Below are 21,845 nucleotides of genomic sequence, written 5' to 3'. Positions count from 1 at the left end.
AATATTTCTGACAAGAAGCAGTCACTATCGCCATAGCTGGCAAGTTCAGCTGGACGGCAGAATCTTTTTTAAAGTTGTGAATTCATGCCCCGTGCAGAATGAGAGGTGAACGATAGAACTCACATTTACCCCACTAATCCGGACGAAGTTTAGAATTGAAATCCCACCAGTTACAAAAACCAGGCTCCCACCCTCCCTCCTCTCCTGTAAACCAGCGTTCAGGACACAAGTCGTCTTTCTGGAAGAGGTATTCAGTTACATAAAGGAAGCTCAGATGAAATGTGTTGGCTCAAAGTGTAGGCGGGGTCAGCCTTCGCGTTTAAAAAAGGAGAGAGGACAGAAAGAGGGAGTGTGACCCAGAGAATCCCACCCACTTCTGCAGGAGAGGGAAACTCCTTTAAGCTGTGATTTTTCAGCAGCCAATGAAGGGCAACTCAGTCCAGTGTGGTGACATCACCGGGCTAAAGAGGGTCTATTCGACTTCCTGCAAGGCTGTGACTGGTTCAGGTCGATTGCAATAAATCTCAATTCCTTGTCCCTCACCCCCCCCCGCCTCCCCTTGTGGTCTGTCTGTGTGTCGACCGGAACACAACGCCTGGATGCAGCTGACCCCTGTGTGTTTCACAAGCTCTCAGTTTCGGCGAGTCAGCAGCTAACTCTTCTGCAAAAGTTGGAAGTCTCGGTTTGCCTTTTCTCCCGAGCTAGCCAGGGGCTTGCAGGGTGAGTGAGACCCCTCCTTTCGCCTCAATGGAAAGAGACAAGGGCTGAAGATAATTGGGATGTGGTTCTGGGAGGGGAAATAGCGGCAAATACAATTGAACAGGCAGAGCAACTGCTGCCTGTAAGTCGAGTCAAAAACATTCTTGTGTATATTTATGAACTCTTAAAGCAACGTGACTTTTTCTTCCCCTGCAGTCGTGATTGTTAGCATCCTATCTGTCAATTTGTTCAAACATTCCCCTCCCTCCTCTTCTTGCTAGATTTCAATAAATTCTGAATACATTTAGATATTACTTTTATATTTCATTCACAACAGCATATGCCAGTCACCTAATAGGGGTTGGAATGTTTCATGAAGAGTGGCCAAGTATTAACTTTGTTCTAATTCAACAGGTGTGAAACAAGAACAGAAATTGCTGGAGAAGCTCAGCAGGTCTGGCAACCTCTGTGGAGAGACAGCAGTGTTTAGATTAGATTACTTAGTGTGGAAACAGGCCCTTCGGCCCAACAAGTCCACACCACCCCGCCGAAGCACAACCCACCCATACCCCTACATTTGCCCCTTACCTAACAATACGGGCTATTTAGCATGGCCAATTCACCTAACCTGCACATCTTTGGACTGTGGGAGGAAACCGGAGCACCCGGAGGAAACCCATGCAGACACTGGGAGAATGTGCAAACTCCACACAGTCAGTCGCCAGAGGTGGGAATTGAACCCGGGTCTCTGGCGCTGTGAGGCAGCAGTGCTAACCACTGTGCCACCGTGCTGCCCACGTTTCAGGTTGAGTGACCCTTCCTCAGAACTGATGGCAGCTAGGAAAAAAAAGATTCTGAGGAAGGGTCAGTCAACCTGAAACATTAACACTGCTTTCACTCCAAAGATGCTGCTAAACCTGCTGAGTCTTTCCAGCAATTTCAGTTCTTGTTTCACATCTGCTGGATTAGAACAAAGTTAATACTTAAGTCTGCTGTCTCTTCCTTATGAAAAGTTCCAACCCCCTATTAAATAGGTGACTGGCATATGCTGTCATGAATGAAAAATAAGTAATATCTAAATATATTTGGAATTATTGAAATCCAACAAAAACAGGAGAACTTTTCTCTATCTGCCATCAGTTCTGAGGGTCATTTGCCCTGAAATGTAACTCTGATTTCATTCCAAAGATGTTGCAAGACCTGCTGAATGTTTCTAGCAATTTCTGTTTGTTTCTGATTTACAGAATCTGCAGTTCCTTTGGTTTCGTTTCTGAGCAAGTATGATACTGTTGGCACAGTGATGCCAGGTTTTGTACAGATGCCCAGACTGATTGATCGCTTTTCTGAGTTCACTGGCTGGCCTTTCTTCAGTTGTTGCCTCGTGTAAGATTCACTGAGCAGACAGTGGGAATGACATTTATCTAATTGAGTCAAATACTCTTTCCAGCAATGGGACTGGAGATGTCCCTTGTGGTCCTTCACTGTGTCCCTGCCCCTACCTGTTAGTTATGAAGTACTTTCAGACAACCTGAGGTGATTGAAATGAAACACCCGATTGAAGAACCATCACAGGTAGATGGTGTTAGATTGCAGATTAATCATGAGAATTAGGTTTTATTGTCACATCTACTCAAGCACAGGGATACAGGAATACAGTGTAAAGTTTACAATGTTGCTGTTCATGGCACCATCTTAGGTACAGGATACCTAGGTATAAAATATTAGGTAAAAGGTAGACAAGTAAAGAAATAAGTTAAAAGATCAGCATTTCAGATCTGATCAGTATAAAGTATTAAATGAGAAATTCCAAATTGCAGTCCTTCTTTGGATTTGGGCCCGCAGTCACTCCATGCTGCATTTTCCCTATGAGGGCTCTCGCTCGCTCGCTCTCGCTGAGCTTGATCTCACGATCCCCACACCTCAGTCTCGCCAAATGTTTCCATGATTCTGCTGACTGCCAGAGTTCCGTCCGAGCACACCAACCTCCTTGCAGCCTCATGATCGAATGGAATAGTAGATTAGGTTTGAGGGGTAGAATGGCCTACAGTATCTAAAACAAAATCTTCCCTTTATATTTCTGATCACTTCCTCTTCCATGATTTCGACTTGTTTGTACTGTGTATACTCAAGTCTTGCTGGCAGCTTGAGTCTAATTATGGATTGCCCCTGTTGTTGTTGGATCCAAGAATATTGTTGCAAAGCTGGTATGTGCAGGCACCCCAAGACATTGCAGACCTATCCCTCAGCAACCGATGTGTACTGCTTGTAATTGTACCATAGACATAGGGCAAATAGTGATGGTACTGCAAGGGGCAAAGATATTTGGGTTGCTGTTGTTAGTATTTTTGACACTCTGATATTATAAAGTGGTCATTCTTATTAAGGCAGAGCACTATTCTGGTATTGATGTTCCTGGATATACACCAGGTATGTGACTGTTACCATATTGCAAGAGTAAACTTTTATGACCTTTTAACGAGTTGTTAAATACTGAGTTGTATAGCTTGGAAACAGATCCTTCGGTCCAACCAGTTCATGCTGAACATAATCCAAAACTAAACTAGTCCCACCTGCCTGCTCCTGGCCCATATTCCTCCAAACCTTTCCTTTTCATGTACTTATCCAAAATGCCTTTTTACCGTTATAAGTGTGCCCACATTAAGCCATTGTGTCATTCGTGTGTGGCCTGTTGTGTAGTGATAAGGTCACTGGACAGATACCCAGGCTAATGCTTTCGATAGGCAAAAGTGAAGACTGCAGATGCTGGAGAACAGAGTCAAGAGTGTGTTGCTGGAAAAGCACAGCAGGTCAGGCAGCATCTGAAGAGCAGGAAAATCGAAGATTTGGGCAAAAGCCCAATGCTTTAGATAGTTTCTCTAACATTTTTGCTTTTACTCAGCAGGTCTAGCGGCACTTGTGTAGAGAGAGAGAGAGAGAGAGAGAGCGAGAGCGAGAGCGAGAGCTAGAGAGCGAGAGCGAGAGAGAGACTTCTCTTCAGAACTGAAAGGCAGTGGGGAAAAAGATGGTTTTTATCTCGTTGACAAATGGGGAGGACAAGAAAATGGAACAGACAAAGGTGCTCAGAACATAGGTGAAACAGATTGCTAATATTGCTTGTCGTAATGGGAGAGCCCACAGATAAGGGAGCAGTGAGGCCATGGAAAGTTTGTTTACAAAGATTAAGGTAGTTGAATTCACTCAAAAATTCCCCAAGACTGGTTACGATTTGATTCCTGAAAGAATTATTACACCATAACATATGATTTCTACCAAAATCTTTGCCTGTTTAGTTTGTTTCTTCAAGTGGAATATCATTGTAAAACTTTTATTACAACTGTTCTTGTCAAGCTAACCGAGGGGGGAAAAAGTTAAAATTCAGCAATCATTCTATTTTAAAACTATGACCCCTTGGTTTGGAATGTTGACTTTGTTGAGTCAGTGCAAGCCTGGGCAGGCTGTGCACAAAACACGCCCACCATCTGCAGTTTTCTTGTATGGTCTTAGAACCCATGACTGCCTGGTTGGACAGTTCACTAGTATATAATGGGCACTGTCACTATTCGGGTGCCAGATCTCAATCTTCAGTGTGACCAAACAATTGGTTCTTGGGATGGAAGATCCAAGTCCCTGCTGATTTTTGTCGGGTTGTGAGTGGCCAATGGCTTAATGTTGTGCCATCCCAATTACCTTTGCATAAACACAAGCCACAATCTTTCACAAGACCTTTTTCAATATTAATAAGACTAAATTTTTTTAATGGCTTGGACTGGAATGTTCAAGGTACAGGTAAACATGTCAAAGTTGGTATTTTGAATGCGCAATGGTTGTGGAGATTGGCCATCAGAGTTGGTATTTCTTTAACAAAAACAAATTGCTGGAAAAACTCAGTCAGTCTGGCAGCATCTGTGGAGAGAAATCAGAGTTAACTTTTCGGGTCCAGTGACTCTTCCTTGCAGCAGTTTCTGTTTTGTTTCTGATTTCCAACATCTGGAGCTCTTTTGTTTTTTATTTGTTCTTTCCAAACTCTGATTCATAAGTTGCTTCCGGGTCTTCAGTGTTGTTTAGACCCAATCCTGTTTCGGGATGTAATCACTCTTGTTACATGGGCCCACCCCTTCCCTGCCACATGAGTTTGGAAAGATGAAAAGGGTGATGCTACTGTTTGTGAATTCGCATCTGGACTGAAGTGCCATATTGCCAAAAATTTCACTCTTCAAGCTCAACTACACAATGAAATTCGCTTGGCATTCGTACTGTCAGCATGGTGTTGCTGCAGTGCAAGAGTGCCAGTCTATCTGCATTCTTAACAATGTAACTCCATGTTACAAAATGACCAACACCATATAAATGCAGGAGTTGTGTATAATGGGCGATTGTGAAGATAGGTCAAGAGGTCTGCCTTTGAAACAAAGGCACCTGTAGAGTGTTTTGACCTTTATTGGAGTCCATACATAACTATTCACATGTACCTTAGCTTTATCAGGAGAACGTAGTCTGTTATTGTCACTAATGCAGCAATCCCTCAGTTAGTTCACCCAGAATTAAAATGTGATAACTGACTCTAAACAACCAGCTTACATTTCAGTGATTGCCATGTTGTCTTGTAAAGATGATCAATTAGGCCAGTGGTTCATCTAGGAAAATTAAAACTGACTTCCAGATTAAGATTTTTTTTTTTCTAATCAACCTGTTCAATGATGTTATTATAGATCTCCGGAATAGGTGGGGATTTGAACTCGGGCCTTAAGTGGTGTCAATTTAAGAATTAATTTGTTTTAACTAATTCCAGTGTTTCGCATGTCACTGTAAGGATAATGTTATGCATTTTTGGTGACATCTCGATATGATCCTTTTTTGCTTTCAAGGGTAAGAATATCTTGGCAGTGTGGAAAGTTATGTCTAGTAAGTTAGCAAAATACTCATTTTCTGAAGGTGGTATCCTTTTTTTTTAAGGTCGGATGCTCAACTTAGTTGGTGAGGGCTTTTGATAGCTGAGGCAAAAGTGAGGACTGCAGATGATGTAAATCAGAATCTAGATTATAGTGGTGCTGGAAAACCACATCGGTTAAGGGCTTTTGCCCGAAACGCCGATTTCCCTATTCCTCAGATGCTGCCTGACCTGCTGTGCTTTTCCAGCACCACTCTAATCTAGACTCTGATAGCCGAGTCATTGTATATGAAAGAGTTTGACTTACAATTTGTATGGAGCGCTTTGGCCTCAGATGTGGAGTACTCAGCATGCTGAAGTTCAGGAGGGGAATATTGGCAAACACTGAAAGTCTGGCTCTCCAAATCTCCCCATCAACCACTGATGGTAAATATGCAGGAAGGTAGAGTCTGGCTCAACTTGAAATGGTGATATTGAAGTGCTCTTTTATTTTTCTCCCCAAGCAAACACTTGAGGGCAAGAGCTTCTCGATGCCAATGATTGTCTTCAATGGCTGGGAACCTTTGAGCAAGCAGCCTTCATCTTGGGCTACAACAGCCAATGGGTGAGTCCCATTGGTGGCAGCTAGTCAGAAAATCAGCCCATCACTACTTGTTTTGATTTGTGACGAGTGTCTTACTTTGGGCAAGATACTGGAGGATGCACATTGAACTAAATCTACACTTGTCCCTGTCCGCGTGCTCTCAAATTCCATAAAAGATCCCAAAAGAAGAGAAACAGTGTTTTCCCTGGTATGATGGCCAATATTTATTTCTCAAATATAATCAAAATAGAAGATAGCTTGGGAATTTTTCTGGTTGCAAACTGGCTGAAGTATTTCCCACATTGCAACAATGACCAGGTTTCAAAAGTATTTTGATTTGCTCTAAAGTGTCCTGGGGCTTCTGAGGCTATGAACATGAAAGAAAACCTGTCTCAATACAGCATTATCTCTGCGTTGCCAGCTCTTAATGCCTTTCCTGTGTCAGGTAAACAGAGTTTTAACCTGAAGTAACTGCAGCAATTGCTTGCTGATAATCTGGGAGCCGTGTCTGTCTGATGTTGCTGTTTGGATTAATACTCATTCTGCAGTTTCTTTGCTGCAGCAGTTCAGTTAACAATATGGTTTTCCACTTCTGATCATTATACAGTAACCTCCTTTCGAAACGCATCATTGAAGATGTCAGATAACAACTTGTCTTTAATGAATTGCAGATAGTGGTCTGTACAGTGACATTTGAAACCTCCAAAAGTAGTTGCCAACTTCTGCATTGAGTATAAGATGTGAACAACTGGTGTGGGTAGTTGTTATTTTGAAACAAAAATGACCAGAATTTCACATTAACTTAATGTGGCACATGTAATTGCATACATTCATTATATTAAATACCTTCTAACCACAATTAAAGCATTTATGAAGCTATTAAATCATTGGTATTTGATGCAAAGTATTAATCAAACTCATTTTGAGTCAATTTGTCTATGACAATTGTAAGGTGTCGCTAGATCAGATTTGACACTTTAGCTTTCAGATTCGTCCCTCCAAATCAAATTATCTTCCTGTCCTTTGATTTGAATATTCTGCATGTTTTTGGACAAACTCTGGACAGCAGGCACATTTACACTCTTTTTAAAGGCATATTCTCTTTCAACCATCCACCCAGTCCATTTGATGCAAACAAGATTCCTGAATGACTTAGTGAGGAATTCATTCAAAGTATATCGACAATGAACCTTCTGTTATTACAATAATGCGTGTATGTTTCTACATTGGTGCCTTTTGATCTCATCAGTTCTTTTGAGATGTGAAAATGTTGACCTATATATTTTGCGTAGGCCGCTATGACAACTATTCTACACACTTTTGATCTATAACTTCAATCACGTTTTTTTCATTCAAAAGATATACTTTTTAAAAAGTGCCTCTTGGTGAACATTTGGTTTTTTTTTTAGGTTTATTGTTTGGAAAAATGCTATAGACTCTAATTTCATTCAGTTGGACATGCAGGTTAGCTAAATGAGTGTTAAATGTTTGGGGTGTTCTCATTCTGTGGCTTTCACTGGGACTTTGTTTTGAGCCTGTCCATTCCACAGTTTGGTTGTTGGGCAAATTGAAATTAATGAATGCATGAGTGCTTCATCCATATTGTTGATGTGGTGTAATTGGTGCTTGTTTTTTTTTTCTGTTTGATAATGAATTGCTGGAAACTTGTTGTTTTGGCTCTGGATCTTTTGCTAATGTCAGAGAGATCTTCTGCTGCAACTTCAGGCAATTTTATTTCTTCAGTGGAACTTAGTTTCCCATATATTTAGTCTCATCTGCAAATTTGGTTGTAGGACCTTTTATCTGTGGATCCAAGCCATTTACTATAGACTGTAGATAATTGGGGCACAAGAACTGAATACTGTGGAACACAAATTTGTTACATTTTGTCAACCAGAAAAAATCCTCTACCCCGATTCTCTGCTTTTTATTGGTTAGCCAATCTTTCATCCGAGCTAACAAATTACTTCTGACCCCATGTGATCAAACCTTTTGTGCTGCACCTTATCAAATGCCTACTTGAAGTCTAGTTATACTGCATGCACAAGATCCCTGTTGTCTGCTTTGCTTGTCATCTCTTTTTTTAAAGAGCTCTAGAGAATTAGTTAAGATTAGATTACCTACACTGTGGAAACAGGCCCTTCGGCCCAACAAGTCCACACCGACCCCCCCCCCCCTCCCCCCCCCCGCCCTTACCCAGAAGAGTAACCCACCCAGACCCATTTCCCTCTTACTAATGCACCTAATACTATGGGAAATTTAGCACAGCCAATCCACCTTAACCTGCACATCTTTGGACTGTGGGAGGAAACCCACACAGACACAGTGAGAACATGCGAACTCCACACAGACAGTCACCCGAGGCTGGAATTGAACCAGGGACCCTGGTGCTGTGAGGCAGCAGTGCTAACCATTGAGCCTCTGTGCTGCCCAATCATGTTTTGCCTTGAGAGTTGTGGAGTCTACAGAATGGAGACAGGCCCTTTGGCTCAAACTGGTCCATGCCGACCAAAATGTCCATGCAAGCTAGTCCCATTTCCCTGCACTTGGCCTATATGCTTCTAAACCTTTCGTATCCATGTTTCATAAAGTTGCTCACCCACTAGTTGTTCCTTTGACCATCTTTGCTGTACTTGGGATTGATTTGCCCCTCACAGTAAACCTACATTGCATTTCTGGTTACAATGGTCCATTGACGATTTTCAGGATCTGATACATGTTTCTCAAGGATAGACCATTGGCCCTACTCATGTGATTGTAGAAGGCAATCACATGAGTGCATCAATGGTGCTGAGGTGGGGAGATGGTCAATATCATCAAGTTCCTGAGAGTGAGGCTCACCAACAATCTGTCGTGGTCCACCCACATCAACATGATGGTCAAGAAAGCACAATGATGCCTCGACTTGCTCCAAGAGGCTAATGACATTTGGCATGTTCATAAAACTCTTAATGATTCTTAGGATGCTTTCTAGAACATGCATCTATATCTGGATGTATTGCGGGAAGGTATGGCAACTAGTCTTCCCAAGGCCACAAGAAGCTGCAGAGAGTCATGAACACAGCCCAGTCCATCATGCAAGCCAACATGGGGACGGCAAACACGAGGGGACACAACCTTAAAGTGAGGGGAGATAGGTATAAGACAGATGTCAGAGGTAGTTTCTTTACTCAGAGTAGTAAGGGTATGGAATGCTTTGCCTGTAACGCTAGTAGATTCACCAAGTTTAAGTGCATTTAAGTCGTCACTAGACAGGCATATGGACGTACATGGAATAGTGTAGGTGGAATAGGCTTCAGATTAGTATGACAGGCGGTGCAACATCGAGGGCCGAAGAACATTACAGTGCAGTACAGGTCCTATGTTCCATTCCATCCATTGACTCCACCCATACTTCCCGCTGCCTCGGGAAAGCAACCAACATGATCAAAGACCTCTCCCACCCCAGTTCTGCTCTTTGGGCAGAAGATATAAAAATTTGAATACATGTATGAACAGATTCGAGAACTGCTTCTTCCCTGCTGTTATCAGACCTTTTAACGGACCTCTCAAATGTTAATGTTGATCTCTGTTTTTGCACCTTCTCTGCAGCTGTAACATGCTACCCTGATACACTTTGTGTGGAATAATCGGAAAAGCAACACTTGTTTCTGTGTCTCCGTATACATGACAACAATAAATCAAACTCAAAGGTTTGGTCTTGGGCACCTTTCTTCAAGTTGATTCCTTCTTTAATATCACATTTCCTTGTAGCATGGATATTTAACAAGTTGACCACTATTAAGGCTGTTAGTTTGAAACCAGTTTCACACTTCATTTGTCTTGTTGGAGGACACCTTTCTGTGTGGGATTGGTATGTGGGATCTGTTCTGATTAAGGTATATCTTTTACATTCACAGAAGGCTGTGTACCCTCTCCAATACAGGAGAAAGTGAGGACTGCAGATCAGATTCAAACAGTGTGGTGCTGGAAAATCACAGCAGGTCAGGCAGCATCCGAGGAGCAAGATGAAGGGCTTATGCCCGAAATGCTGACTCTCCTGCTTTTCAGATGCTGCTGGACCTGCTGTGCTTTTCCAGCACCACACGTTTTGACTGCTTCATGCTGATTACCCAATTATAAGGTATTTGTAAGTGAAATATCCGTTGAGGCTGATTACAGATACGAACGTAGAACTTCATGGCTGAAAAGTGGCTTGTCAAACTATACATCAGGTGTCTCCAAAATCAGAACTTGGAGGCTTGGAAAAATGAAGGCCTTTTATGCTTGATGTCTCAACTGTGCTGTATGAGTAAAATATTCTAGGCCACTTGCAGAAGCATTGTTCTTGAATTTTCAACACTAACCCCTATCCTAACCTTTTTTAAGGATGCACTGGGACCAAACATTTATAATTTTGAAATACTGTCTTAAAGGTTGAAAAAACAAGAAGGAGAGCAGTTTAGAGATGACTTGGCAGAGTTTAGTACTGAGGTAGCAAAAGATTTAGCCAATGATGGGGGCAAATGAAATTGGGAGTGCACAAGAGGCCAGAATTGAAGAAATACAGAGAATTCTTGGTAGATTCCAGATTGGTTGAAATTACACAAAGGCAAAGATTTGAAATTAATTTGATTTTTTTTCATATCTGAGATATTGCATAAAACTTGAGATAACTGACATTCTAGTACTGTTGAACTATAGTGCAGTTTCAAAAGTAACGATCTAAGAACTTCTCATTTCCGCTGTGTGAAGTAGGCTTGAGCAAGTAACGTCCTGTTCATCGTTTCTGGATATGCTGAGCATCAATTATTGTGCAAAGTCCGTGGGTGCATTTTGTTTTCCATGTTAGAGAATGGCAAAATTGCTAAGGATTCAAGTTTATCCACAAAGAGCTTTCCAATAATTTCGGAGACTTTCATAGATTAAAGGTGTCGTGGACAGTAATAGTTAAGATAAAATAAAACAAAGAACTGCGGATGCTGCAGAATCTGAAGGGAAAATGAAAACTCAGCAGGTCTGGCAGCATCCGTGGGAAGAAAGCTGAGTTAATGTTTCGAATCCAGTGACTCGTCTGAAATGGTAATCGTGCAGGTTGGCCACAATTCAATCATGTCTGGTCAGCTGGGGCTCAGCTGAAGGAAGTGACTTCAAGAGGTTATTTATAGATGTTATCTGAAAATGTGTATGACTCATTCTCAGCTGTAGGTGCCTGAAGATCCCATACATAAATGATCTAACTTTGCGCACTATACATTGAATGTGTTACCTTTAAGTCATGGAGACCTACAGTTTTGTTTGCCTTATTGAGTCTGTGCTGGTCAAAAACCACGAATTGTTATCCCATTTCTTGGCACTTGGCCCAAGAGACACCTCTGCATTTATAGGCCACATCAGCGACCTGAGGTAACTTTAGGTCACCTAAAGCTGCGCCCTGCATTTTTTTTTTTGTCTTTTGATTTTGTGAATGTGTTTTGTCTTTAGCCTCCAGTGTGCAGCAGTCTTTATAATATCATATTTTGCTAGGATTGGCAGAGAGAGAATCATTCTGTACCCACAGCTGCTCTCTCTCCATTCATCCGATCTTAATTCTGCTCCATGTTTGGAACGAGAAACTAGACGAGGGTTTTCAAGCTATGAATCTTGACTTCCAGTGGAGTCATGAGATGAGATTTTAAGGCTATCATCTCTGAAACAGCAGTGGCTGCCGTGAAGTTAGGACTAATTGTCTGATAGTTGAGAGACCTCTTTTAAATGTTTGTGTTTTTATTTCAAAAAGGCAGTTATTGCCCTAATGGAGTGCTTTCTGAGTCCTGGGTGCTGCTGCCAAAAAAACTTGGAAAAAACCTGGCTGGCATGGTGGCTCAGTGGTTAGCACTGTTGCCTCCCAGCATGAGGGACCCAGGTTCGATTCCAGTCTCTGGTGACTGTGCAAACACTCCACAGACATTCTCCATGTGTCTGTGTGGGGTTCTTTGGTTTTTTTTCCCACAGTCCACAGATGTGCAGGCTAGATCGATTTGAAAATGCTGAATTGCCCATAGTGTCCAGGTGGATTAGCCATGGTGGGGTTACAGAAAGCAGGTAGACAGCTGGGTTTGATTGGGATGCCTTGAGGAAGGTCAGTGCAAACTCAGTGGTCAGAACGATGTCTCTTTTTTTTTCCCCACACCGAAGGGATTTTATGAAAAGGTAGGTGTCTTTCTTTAGGGCAAAACATTATCTTTTTCATCCAAGTCCAAACTTGACTGTTGGTTTCCTTTTCAACTCCAGTTGAAGAGCAAAACCTCTGAATATTCTGAATGATGTTTATGGTATATTTCATTGCAATTATTCATAAAACAAATTTAAAAATTGCATAGTTTTCAGGAAGAGGTAGATTGAGCAAGAGGTGAAAGGTTATTAGGAGTGGGCAAGAATGGGGTGGTGTTGAGGTTCCCATCAGATCACCCATGATCTTACTGAATGGTGGAGCAGGTGCAAGGAGCTTCTTAAAAATGTAATCATGGGATGTGAATATCATTGGCTGGACCTAGTTGTCCTTGAACTGAATGACTTGCCTGGCCATTTTCAGAGGGGCATTGCATGTCCACCACTTTGCTGTGGGCTTCGTGTCACGTGTAAGCCAGACAATCAGGACGGCAGAGTTCCTTTCCTGAAGGACATTAATGAAGCAGTTTGAGATTTTATGACCATTGACAATGGACATTATTGGACCTTTAGTTCCAGATTTTTATTGGATTCATGATGGAATTTGAACCCAAGTACCGAGAGCACTTTCTGCATTGCCACGTGAATGAATGTCTGAATTGATGATTATTATTATTATTATTACAATATTATTCCATCACCTCCCCTCGAGTTGCCAACTGCTGCTCTTGATTCATAGGGTCCATTTCTTTGCTGTATGTCTCTTCGGTTCAACCAGTCCATGCCAACCAAATTTCCCAAACTAAACTAGTCCCACATGCCCGCACTTGGCCCATATTCCTCCCAACATTTCTTATTCCTGTACTTATCCGAATGTCTTTTAAATGTTGTAAGTGTACCTGCATCTGCCACTTCACCTGGCAGATCTTTCCACATACTAAACACTCCTCTGTGTGGAAACAGTTGCCCCTCTGGTCCTTTTTTAAATGGACAATAGGTGCAGGAGTAGGCCATTCTGCCCTTCGAGCCTGCACCACCATTCAATATGATCATGGCTGATCATCCTTAATCAGTATCCTGTTCCTGCCTTATCTCCATAACCCTTGATTCACTATCCTTGAGCTCTATCCAACTCTTTCATAAATGAATCCAGAGACTGGGCCTCCACTGTCCTCTGGGGAAGAGCATTCCACACAGCTACCACTCTCTGGGTGAAGAAGTTTCTCCTCATCTCTGTCCTAAATGGTCTACTCCGTATTTTTAAGCTGTGTCCTCTGGTTTGGCACACACCCATCAGCGGAAACATGTTTCCTGCTTCCAGAGTGTCCAATCCTTTAATAATCTTATATGTCTCAATCAGATCCCCTCTCAGTCTTCTAAACTCAAGGGTATACAAGCCCAGTCGCTCCAGTCTTTCAGTGTAAGGTAGTCCTGCCATTCCAGGAATTGACCTTGTGAACCTACGCTGCACTCCCTCAATAGCCAGAATGTCTTTCTCAAATTTGGAGAGCAGAACTGCATGCAGTACTCCAGGTATGGACTCACCAGGGCCCTGTACAGCTGCAGAAGAACCTCTTTGCTTCTATACTCAATCCCTCTTGTTATGAAGGCCAGCATGCTATTGGCCTTCTTCACTACCTGCTGTACCGGCATGCTTGCCTTCATTGACTGGTGTACAAGAACACCCAGATCTCTCTGAACTGCCCCTTTACCTAAATGGATTCCATTTAGGTAGTAATCTGCTTTCCTGTTCTTGCCACCAAAGTGAATAACCATACATTTATCCACATTAAACTGCATCTGCCATGCATCTGACCACTCGCCTAACTTGTCCAGGTCACCCTGTAATCTCCTAACATCCTCATCCCATTTCACCCTGCCACCCAGCTTAGTATCATCAGCAAATTTGCTAATGCTATTGCTAATACCATCTTCTCTATCATTGACATTTATTGTAAAAAGCTGCGGTCCCAGTACTGATCCCTGCGGTACCCCACTGGTCACTGCCTGCCATTCTAAAATGGAGCCGTTTATCACTACTCTTTGTTTCCTATCAGCCAACCAACTTTCAATCCAAATTAGCACTATGCCCCCAATACCATGCGCCCTCATTTTGCTCACTAACCTCCTATGTGGGGCCTTTTTCAAAAGCTTTCTGAAAGTCCAGGTACACTACATCTACTGGATCTCCCTCGTCCATCTTCAGAGTTACATCCTCAAAAAATTCCAGAAGATTAGTCCAACATGAGTTTCCCTTCATAAATCCATGCTGACTCTGACCTATCATGTTACTACTATTCAGATGTGTCATAATTTCATCCTTTTATAATGGACTCCAGCATCTTTCCCACCACTGAGGTCAGACTAACTGGTCTATAATTTCCTGTTTTCTCTCTCCCACCTTTCTTAAGAAGTGGTACAACATTAGCCACCCTCCAATCCGTAGGAACTGATGCCGAATCTATCGAACTCTGGAAAATGATCACCAACGCATCCACGATTTCTCGAGCCACCTCCTTCAGTACCCTGGGATGTAGACCATCAGGCCCCGGGGACTTATCAATACCATCCTGATTCTCCCAGTCTACCTGCATGTTGAAATCCCCCATAACAACTGTAGTAACATCTTTGCAACAGGCCAATTTCAGCTCCTGATTCAGCTAACGTCCAACATCCAGACTACTGTTTGGGGGCTTGTAGATAACTCCCAAGAGGGTCTTTTTACCCTTAGTATTTCTCAGCTCTATCCACACTGACTCTACATCCCCTGATTCGAGGTCCCTGCGCACAAGGGACTGAATATCATCCCTTACCAACATGGCCACCCCACCCCCTCTGCCCGTCAGTCTGTCCTTACGATAGCACGTGTAGCCTTGAATATTCATTTCCCAGGCCCTGTCCACTTGAAGCCACGTCTCAGTTATCCCCACAATATCGTATCTGCCAATTTCCGAAAGACCCTCCAACTCCTCCATCTTATTTCTAATGCTTCGTGCATTCATGTATAGTATTTTTAATTTGTTACTGCCCTCACCCTTCCCATCAACACCTATTTCACTCAACCTTACAGCATGATCCCTTTGAGTTTTCTGCCTCATTGATACAGTTGTCTTTCTTGACTTCCCTTGTTCTAACTTTCCCTTCAATTTCTTTCTCCTCTCACCTTAAAATTTGCCTCCTAGTTTTGAACTTCCCCACCTTGGGGAAAAGACTTTTGCTATTCATCTTATCTATGCTCTTCATGATTTTATAAACCACTGTAAGGTCACTCCTGATTTTTAGTCTGGGGTCATTTGAAATCTAAGGCACTAAAATAGTAGTGTGTGATTTGGGAAGCATTGTCTAGACTGCTGTTGAAGGTAACAATTCGGGATATCATCATAGATTCCTGACAGTATGGAAGATAGCCACTCGAACCATCAAGTCCACCCAACCCTCTGAAAAGCATCTACCCAGACCCACCTCATTCCCGTAACCTTGCATTTCATTTGGCTAACCCACCTAACGTTCATATCCCTGAACACTATGGGGCAATTGAGCATGGTCAGTCCACATAACCTGCACATCTTTTGACTGTGGTAGGAAACCAGAGGACCTGCAGACACCTCCCCCAGGCACTGGGAGAATGTGCAAACTCTACACAGGCAGTCGCCCGAGGTTGGAATTGAACCCAGGTTCCTGGCACTGTGAGGCAGCAGTGCTAACCATTGAGCCACCATACTGCCCCTCTGATTCTCTTGTCTTTCTAATCACTTGAGATATGTTTCCCTTTGCATGCTGCAGTCAGTATTCTGTGGGTTCATGAGAGTCAACTATTCTGAGAAATAATGTTTTGTGAGACATACATATATATTGGATACTGTACTGTTGTGGTCTCTACTTGGATTATAGGGTGCATCAGGAATGATCAAGAATAGATGAATGGTCTGAATACTGCACAAAATCTGTTCGTTTTACCCCATTTCGAGCTCTCGTCCTTGTTTTGCCCAGTATAGAAGGATTTGAAAGTTGAATAGGCCATGAGCCTTGGATAACCATCAGTCTCTCCAGAGCACCAAGTGATCAATGTACACTAACTCTTGTTTGTTGCATGCTGGTCAATTGAATGCCCATGTGCTTAGTTTAATTTTGTAGTGACACGAATTGTCCAGCACAGAAACAGACCCTGTCCATGCTGACCAGATGCTCTAAATTATTATCTAGTCCACTTTGCCAGCATTTGGCTCTTATCCCTGTAAACACTTCCTATTCATGTACACATGTTTTGAGGTAACTGACACTTCATGTTGTAAAGTATTAGGGGATGCTGTGGGGTTGTGAAAGGCATTATACAAATGCAAGTCTTTCTCTTCTGTATTTCACGTGGAATTTGAATGTTGGATAACATCAAGTAGATTTTAAACTCCTCCCATTTTTATCATTTGGATAGGCATAGTGTCATGCCTTTGCCCTGCACTCACTCCATTGATGTGTCAGCCATTATTCAGTTGTGATGTGGAAGTGCCAGTCTTGGACTGGGGTGGACAAAGTTTAAAAATCACACAATATCAGGTTATAGTCCAACAGGTTTATTTGGAAGCACTAGCTTTTGAGGCACTGCCTCTTCATCAGGTGGATGTGGAACAGGACTATAAGACACAGAATTTATAGGAAAAGGTCTTGGAGCTAAACAAGCAACATGGCAGAGTAGCCAAGTTCGATACCCATGGGGATGGCCTCAACCAGGATCGGCTCTCTCTCTCTTTTTTTTTTTCGCCCCCCCCGTTTGTCTCTCACTTGACACACATGACCCATGCATACTTTACCACCCATGCATACTTTACCACCCACACGCACTCTGTTCTCTCCTGCGCGTGCACACTCGTGAATTTGTATTTGCAGAATTACATTTTCTTTTGCTCAAAACTATATAAATCCATGTAAGATTCTGTAAGTCCCACTTCAGAAATAGTCTAACGCAACATTGGGACACAGACAGACTTTAACCCCGCACCTTTAATACATTGACTGAGCTGAAATGGCACCTATTGTAAGAAAAACTGTAGCTATCTTGAGAATGGAACTTTAAAAGGAGTTCTGGGTTTTATATGTTAAAGAACCAAAACTAGCATATTCCATTGAAAGACTTAATCTAAATTTGTTCAATGTATCATTTCAGCTCCATGACACTGTAACCCTTTTGCTATAAATTCTGTCTCTTCTGGTCCTGTTCCTAACAACCTGATGAGGGGGCAGTGCCTCGAAAGCTAGTGCTTCCAAATAAACCTGTTGGACTATAACCTGGTGTTGTGACTTCTAACATTGTTCAGTTGATAATACTCTTACATTGGATTCACAGGACTCTGTGTTCACTCCAGCACGTGAGCACAAAAATCAAAGCCAACACTCCATAACGTACTGTATAGTCTAAGCTTTTTATCTTCACCTACACTTAACGCTAGAATTGGGAATAAACTTTGCATAGACGTTGCCTCTGATCTGGCACAATTTTCAAAGGCCAAGCAGAGATTGTGGACAACAGCTTATAACACACCAAGCCAGTACACTGCCAAGCTAGAAAACCTGGTCCATCAACACCACAATTAGTTGCTGTATTAGTTTTGACTGTATCTGACGTGTTTAGGTTTGCTACGCCACATTCTCAAATAGGTGTGCAGTGCACTGCGAACATGAATGTGGAATGTTAAGAATATTTGTGCACCTCACCCAAAATATAAACTATTGCAACAGTTAGTGTTCTGTTTTTGAGATGTTAAGGACTGCTTGAGATTTATAACCCAGTTTTGAGGGAAGGTCAGAACTGTTTACAGACTGGACCCACAAAAATCTTAGCGTTCGCTTCCAGCTTTCATTCCAATGGTTCTCTTAATTTTCTCTTCATTTTAGAAGAGATATTTGTGAAGTTGGGTGTTCAGTTACGGTACCCATTTTCATTGGCACTGTGTTTTATTCTGTTTTTCTTATTGTTGGTGAGAGTTGGCCAGGAGATCTTGCTGCTCTTCTTCAAATAATGCTGTGTGATCATTTTGGTTTTTCTGAATGGCGAGTTTGAGACTAATGGCTCATCCAAAAGCCATGTAACAATCCCTGAGCACTGTACTGTCACTTCAAATTGAGAAGTGATCATGTACCCGACGTAGATTTTGATGAGTAAATGTGCCATCAGTTACATTTTTCCTTTTGCCACCCTTTCCGTGCTTTAAGAGAATAGTTCCAATGTTGAATTCATAAAATAAGGATATGGAGGAGGATTGTTTATTGTGCACGCAGGATTCTTATGAATTGCAGCTAAAATTAAAATCAATTGAAATCTTTGTTCTCCCAGAAGCAATCAAATAACTTCTCTGCCAGCTTTGGAAAGGGTTCAGCAGAGGGTTACTAGGATATTGCCTATGAGGAAAGGCTGAGTGACTTGAGGCTGTTTTCATTAGAGAGAAGAAGGTTGAGAGGTGACTTGATTGAGACATGAAATAGGTTGGCAATGGCCAGCATGCATTGACTGAGCTTTAAATTGAGGGGTGATAGATATAGGACAGATGTTAGAGATAGTTAGAGTAGTTGGGGTGTGGAACGTTCTGATTGCAACAGTAGTAGACTTGCCAACTTTAAGAGCATTTAAATGGTCATTGGATAGGCATATGGATGATAGTGGAATAGTGTAGGTTATATGGGTTCCACTGGTCGGCGCAACATCGAGGGTACTGTTCTATAATATTCTATGTCCTAGAAGTTTGTGTGGTCCTAAGATCTCATGAACAAAGCCGCCTGGAGTTATGCTCCTGGTAGGGTCACCCATGGCGGTAAAGTAGAGGGTGAGCTCCTGACAAACAGCAATTCAACCAAGCCCTCAGCGGTGAAACAGGTGGACCAAGTTACTTCGAACTCAACAGCTGTGAAGGCGGATGAAGGCTGCAACAAATCCATTACCTCCAGTCGTTGTGGTCTCCATGCTATTGAAATCAGTTGGTTGATTTGTGAAGGATTATGTGCTGCTTGGAGTGCAACATCAAGTACACGTTAAATAAATATACATGCGGGCGTCTTCACTCTATGGGCTACTCACTTTTCTGAATGCCAATAGCCAAATATACACTTACATTCGAATAGTCTGCCCAATTGTGTTGGTTCATGAAAGATTTTGGGTTTTGTTTATTTAAATGAGGTTTGAACAAACCACTTTTCACTTGGGAAAAGAGAGCAGTTTGTGCCCAGAATGCTGATCCCGCCACGAATAGAAGCTGTACCTCATTGTCATTAATACTGGCAGTTCTTAAATAAGCTGAATGTCCATGAATTGCACTGAAACTTTAGTGTTGGCAGGATCTGGAACTGGGTGGAAGGTATCAGAATGCAGTAACAGAGGCCCGGGTCTCGAGGGGGGGTCTGATATGCTTAGGTCAGGCCAGGAGTAGCTCAGGGACCTGAGAGTTTTGTCCTTGCCCTTGATTGCTGTGGTCTATGTTAGGGGTACACTTGTGAAAAATTGGATTTAATTATGCCATTGGTCTGTTTCGAAAAGGAAGAATCTTGGTCACATTCTATATTGATACTGTCTGTGCAAAGGTTAAAAAGTTGAAACTTGCTGAGTTCATCCTTTATTTTGTTTTGGAAGAATTTCCTCAACATGGAATTGTTACAACACCAGAGAAGGCTATTCATCCCCATTGTATGTGCACCATCTTTTAGAATGAGAAATTCATTTTGTTCCATGCTCCTGCCTTGTCTCTGTAACCCTGCACATTGGTCTGTAACAGATGGCAATCGAATTATGTTTTGAATTCTTCGGTGGAGTAAATCTCCATCACACTCTCAGGGCTTTACAACCTTGGACTACTTGCTTTGTGAGAATTTTTATCTCCGTTTTTATTTTACTCACCAATAACTTGAAATCAATACTATCACCTTTTTGATCCTTTCTAATTTGTATGAACAATTCCTCCCTATCTGTGCGGTTCAGACCCCTAATAGAAACCCAGAAAAGAAGTGCAAGAGTAGGGCATTTGACCCTTCGACTATGCACTAGCGTTCAGTATGATCATGGCTGGACATGCAATCTCAGTATCCCACTCCCACCTCCTCTCCATATCCCTTGATCCCTTTAGGCATAAGGTCCACATTCAACTCCCTCTTGAATATATCTCCGGTTATAGTCCAACACGTTTATCTGGAAGCACTAGCTTTCGGAGCGCCACTCCTTCATCACCACCTGATGAAGGAGCAGTGCTCCGAAAGCTAGTGCTTCCAGATAAACCTGTGAGACTATGATCTGGTGTTGTATGATTTTTAACTTTGTCCACCCCAATCCAACACCGGCACCTCCCAAGTCTTGCATATATCTAATGAACTGGCCCCAACAGCTTCCTGTGGTAGAAAATTCCACAGGTTCACAACTCTGAGTAAAGAAATTCTTCCTCCTCTCAGTCCTGAGTGGCTTACTACTACTTCTGAGACTAATGATTTTGAACATCTCAATCAAATGTTCTATCAGCCAACTTTACTGCATGAAACCGCCCTAACTTCTCTGCTCTATCTATGTCACTGATGTTTCCCCTCCTTTGTACAATTTTCACCAAGCCTCGCTAAATACAGCTGTTTTGCAGGCTTTGCTTTGTTTTGGGTTCACCTTTCCAAAAACTAAGCTTGGCCATTTAAGATAATTGTCAGGAAACATCTTTTCACATAAGTAATGGTCAAATCCTGTAATTCTCCTTCTCATCAAAAAGCTGATAAGGCTGTGCGACAATTGAAAGCCTCGAGCCCGTGTGTTGTAGTGATTGTGATAAGATCAGTCAGGTGGACTTATTGAATAGGAGTCCCCTGATTGGACCAGATTAACAGCCCCCATAAGGGAGCCCTGGCTGACAGATATAAACAGGAGTGACAGAGGTTCTGTTCACTCTGAGAGCTGGCTCTGAGGAAGCCGGACCAGTGTCAAGCACCATGCACGTGTGAATAAAGAGTGACTTGGTGAGGGGGTACCAGCCTCTCTGGAGTTACTATGTGTGACCAATTTTTGTTGAGCATTTTGACAAAACCTGAGTCCATGAATGAAGTTACAGATAATCTAAAGTCGAATTGAATGGTGGAATTGATTTGAAGGGGTTCAGTGGCGATTTTATCCTGTGCTATGTCCTCAAAGGAACATGAGAACAGGAGTTGGCCATTCACCCTCCTTGAGCTTGCTTTGCTGCCCAATTGGAACACAGCTCATTACCTGTGGCAATCCCACTTACCTGCAATATCCCATCTTCCTTGATATGATTACTTTACAGAAATCTATTGTTTTCTGTCTTGAACCTGCTCAATAGTTCAGGTTCAGACTATTGGTGGCTCAGTGGTTAACACTGCTGCCTCACAGTGCCAGGGACCCATGTTAGATTCCACCCTTGGTGTCTGCTGTGTGGGTTTCCTCTGGGTGCTCTGGTTTCCTCCCAAAATCCTAAGGTGTGATGGTTAGGTGGATTAGCCATGCTAAACTGCTCCATAGTGCCCAGTTTGGTGGAGTTAGCTATTGGTAAAATGATATGTGGAGTTATGAGGATAGGG

The 21,845-nt window shown here is 42.4% G+C and overlaps 1 protein-coding gene across 5 annotated transcripts in view; it reads left to right on the top strand.

Moving 5' to 3' along the window:
• The first annotated feature begins 482 nt into the window (after nucleotides 1–482).
• The window catches only part of cd276 (CD276 molecule), a 356,577-nt gene continuing 335,214 nt past the window's right edge, over nucleotides 483–21,845 (top strand). For 2 of the 5 annotated variants that reach the window (XM_087982239.1, XM_087982238.1), the window contains exon 1: nucleotides 483–720. The gene's annotated coding sequence lies outside the window, so the exon portion shown is untranslated. Of the gene's footprint in view, nucleotides 721–823; nucleotides 842–21,845 lie in introns of those variants that run through there. The other 3 variants (XM_087982237.1, XM_087982234.1, XM_087982236.1) reach the window with 3 other exon arrangements.

The sequence above is a fragment of the Chiloscyllium plagiosum genome, unplaced genomic scaffold (genome assembly GCF_037043375.1).
Source record: "Chiloscyllium plagiosum isolate Xiang-an unplaced genomic scaffold, Cpla_swu_hap1 HiC_scaffold_42, whole genome shotgun sequence".
In the NCBI taxonomy this organism is placed as follows: Eukaryota; Metazoa; Chordata; class Chondrichthyes; order Orectolobiformes; family Hemiscylliidae; genus Chiloscyllium; species Chiloscyllium plagiosum.
The sequence above is the reverse complement of the archived record's forward strand: the minus strand, read 5'-3'. Positions and strand labels throughout refer to the sequence as shown.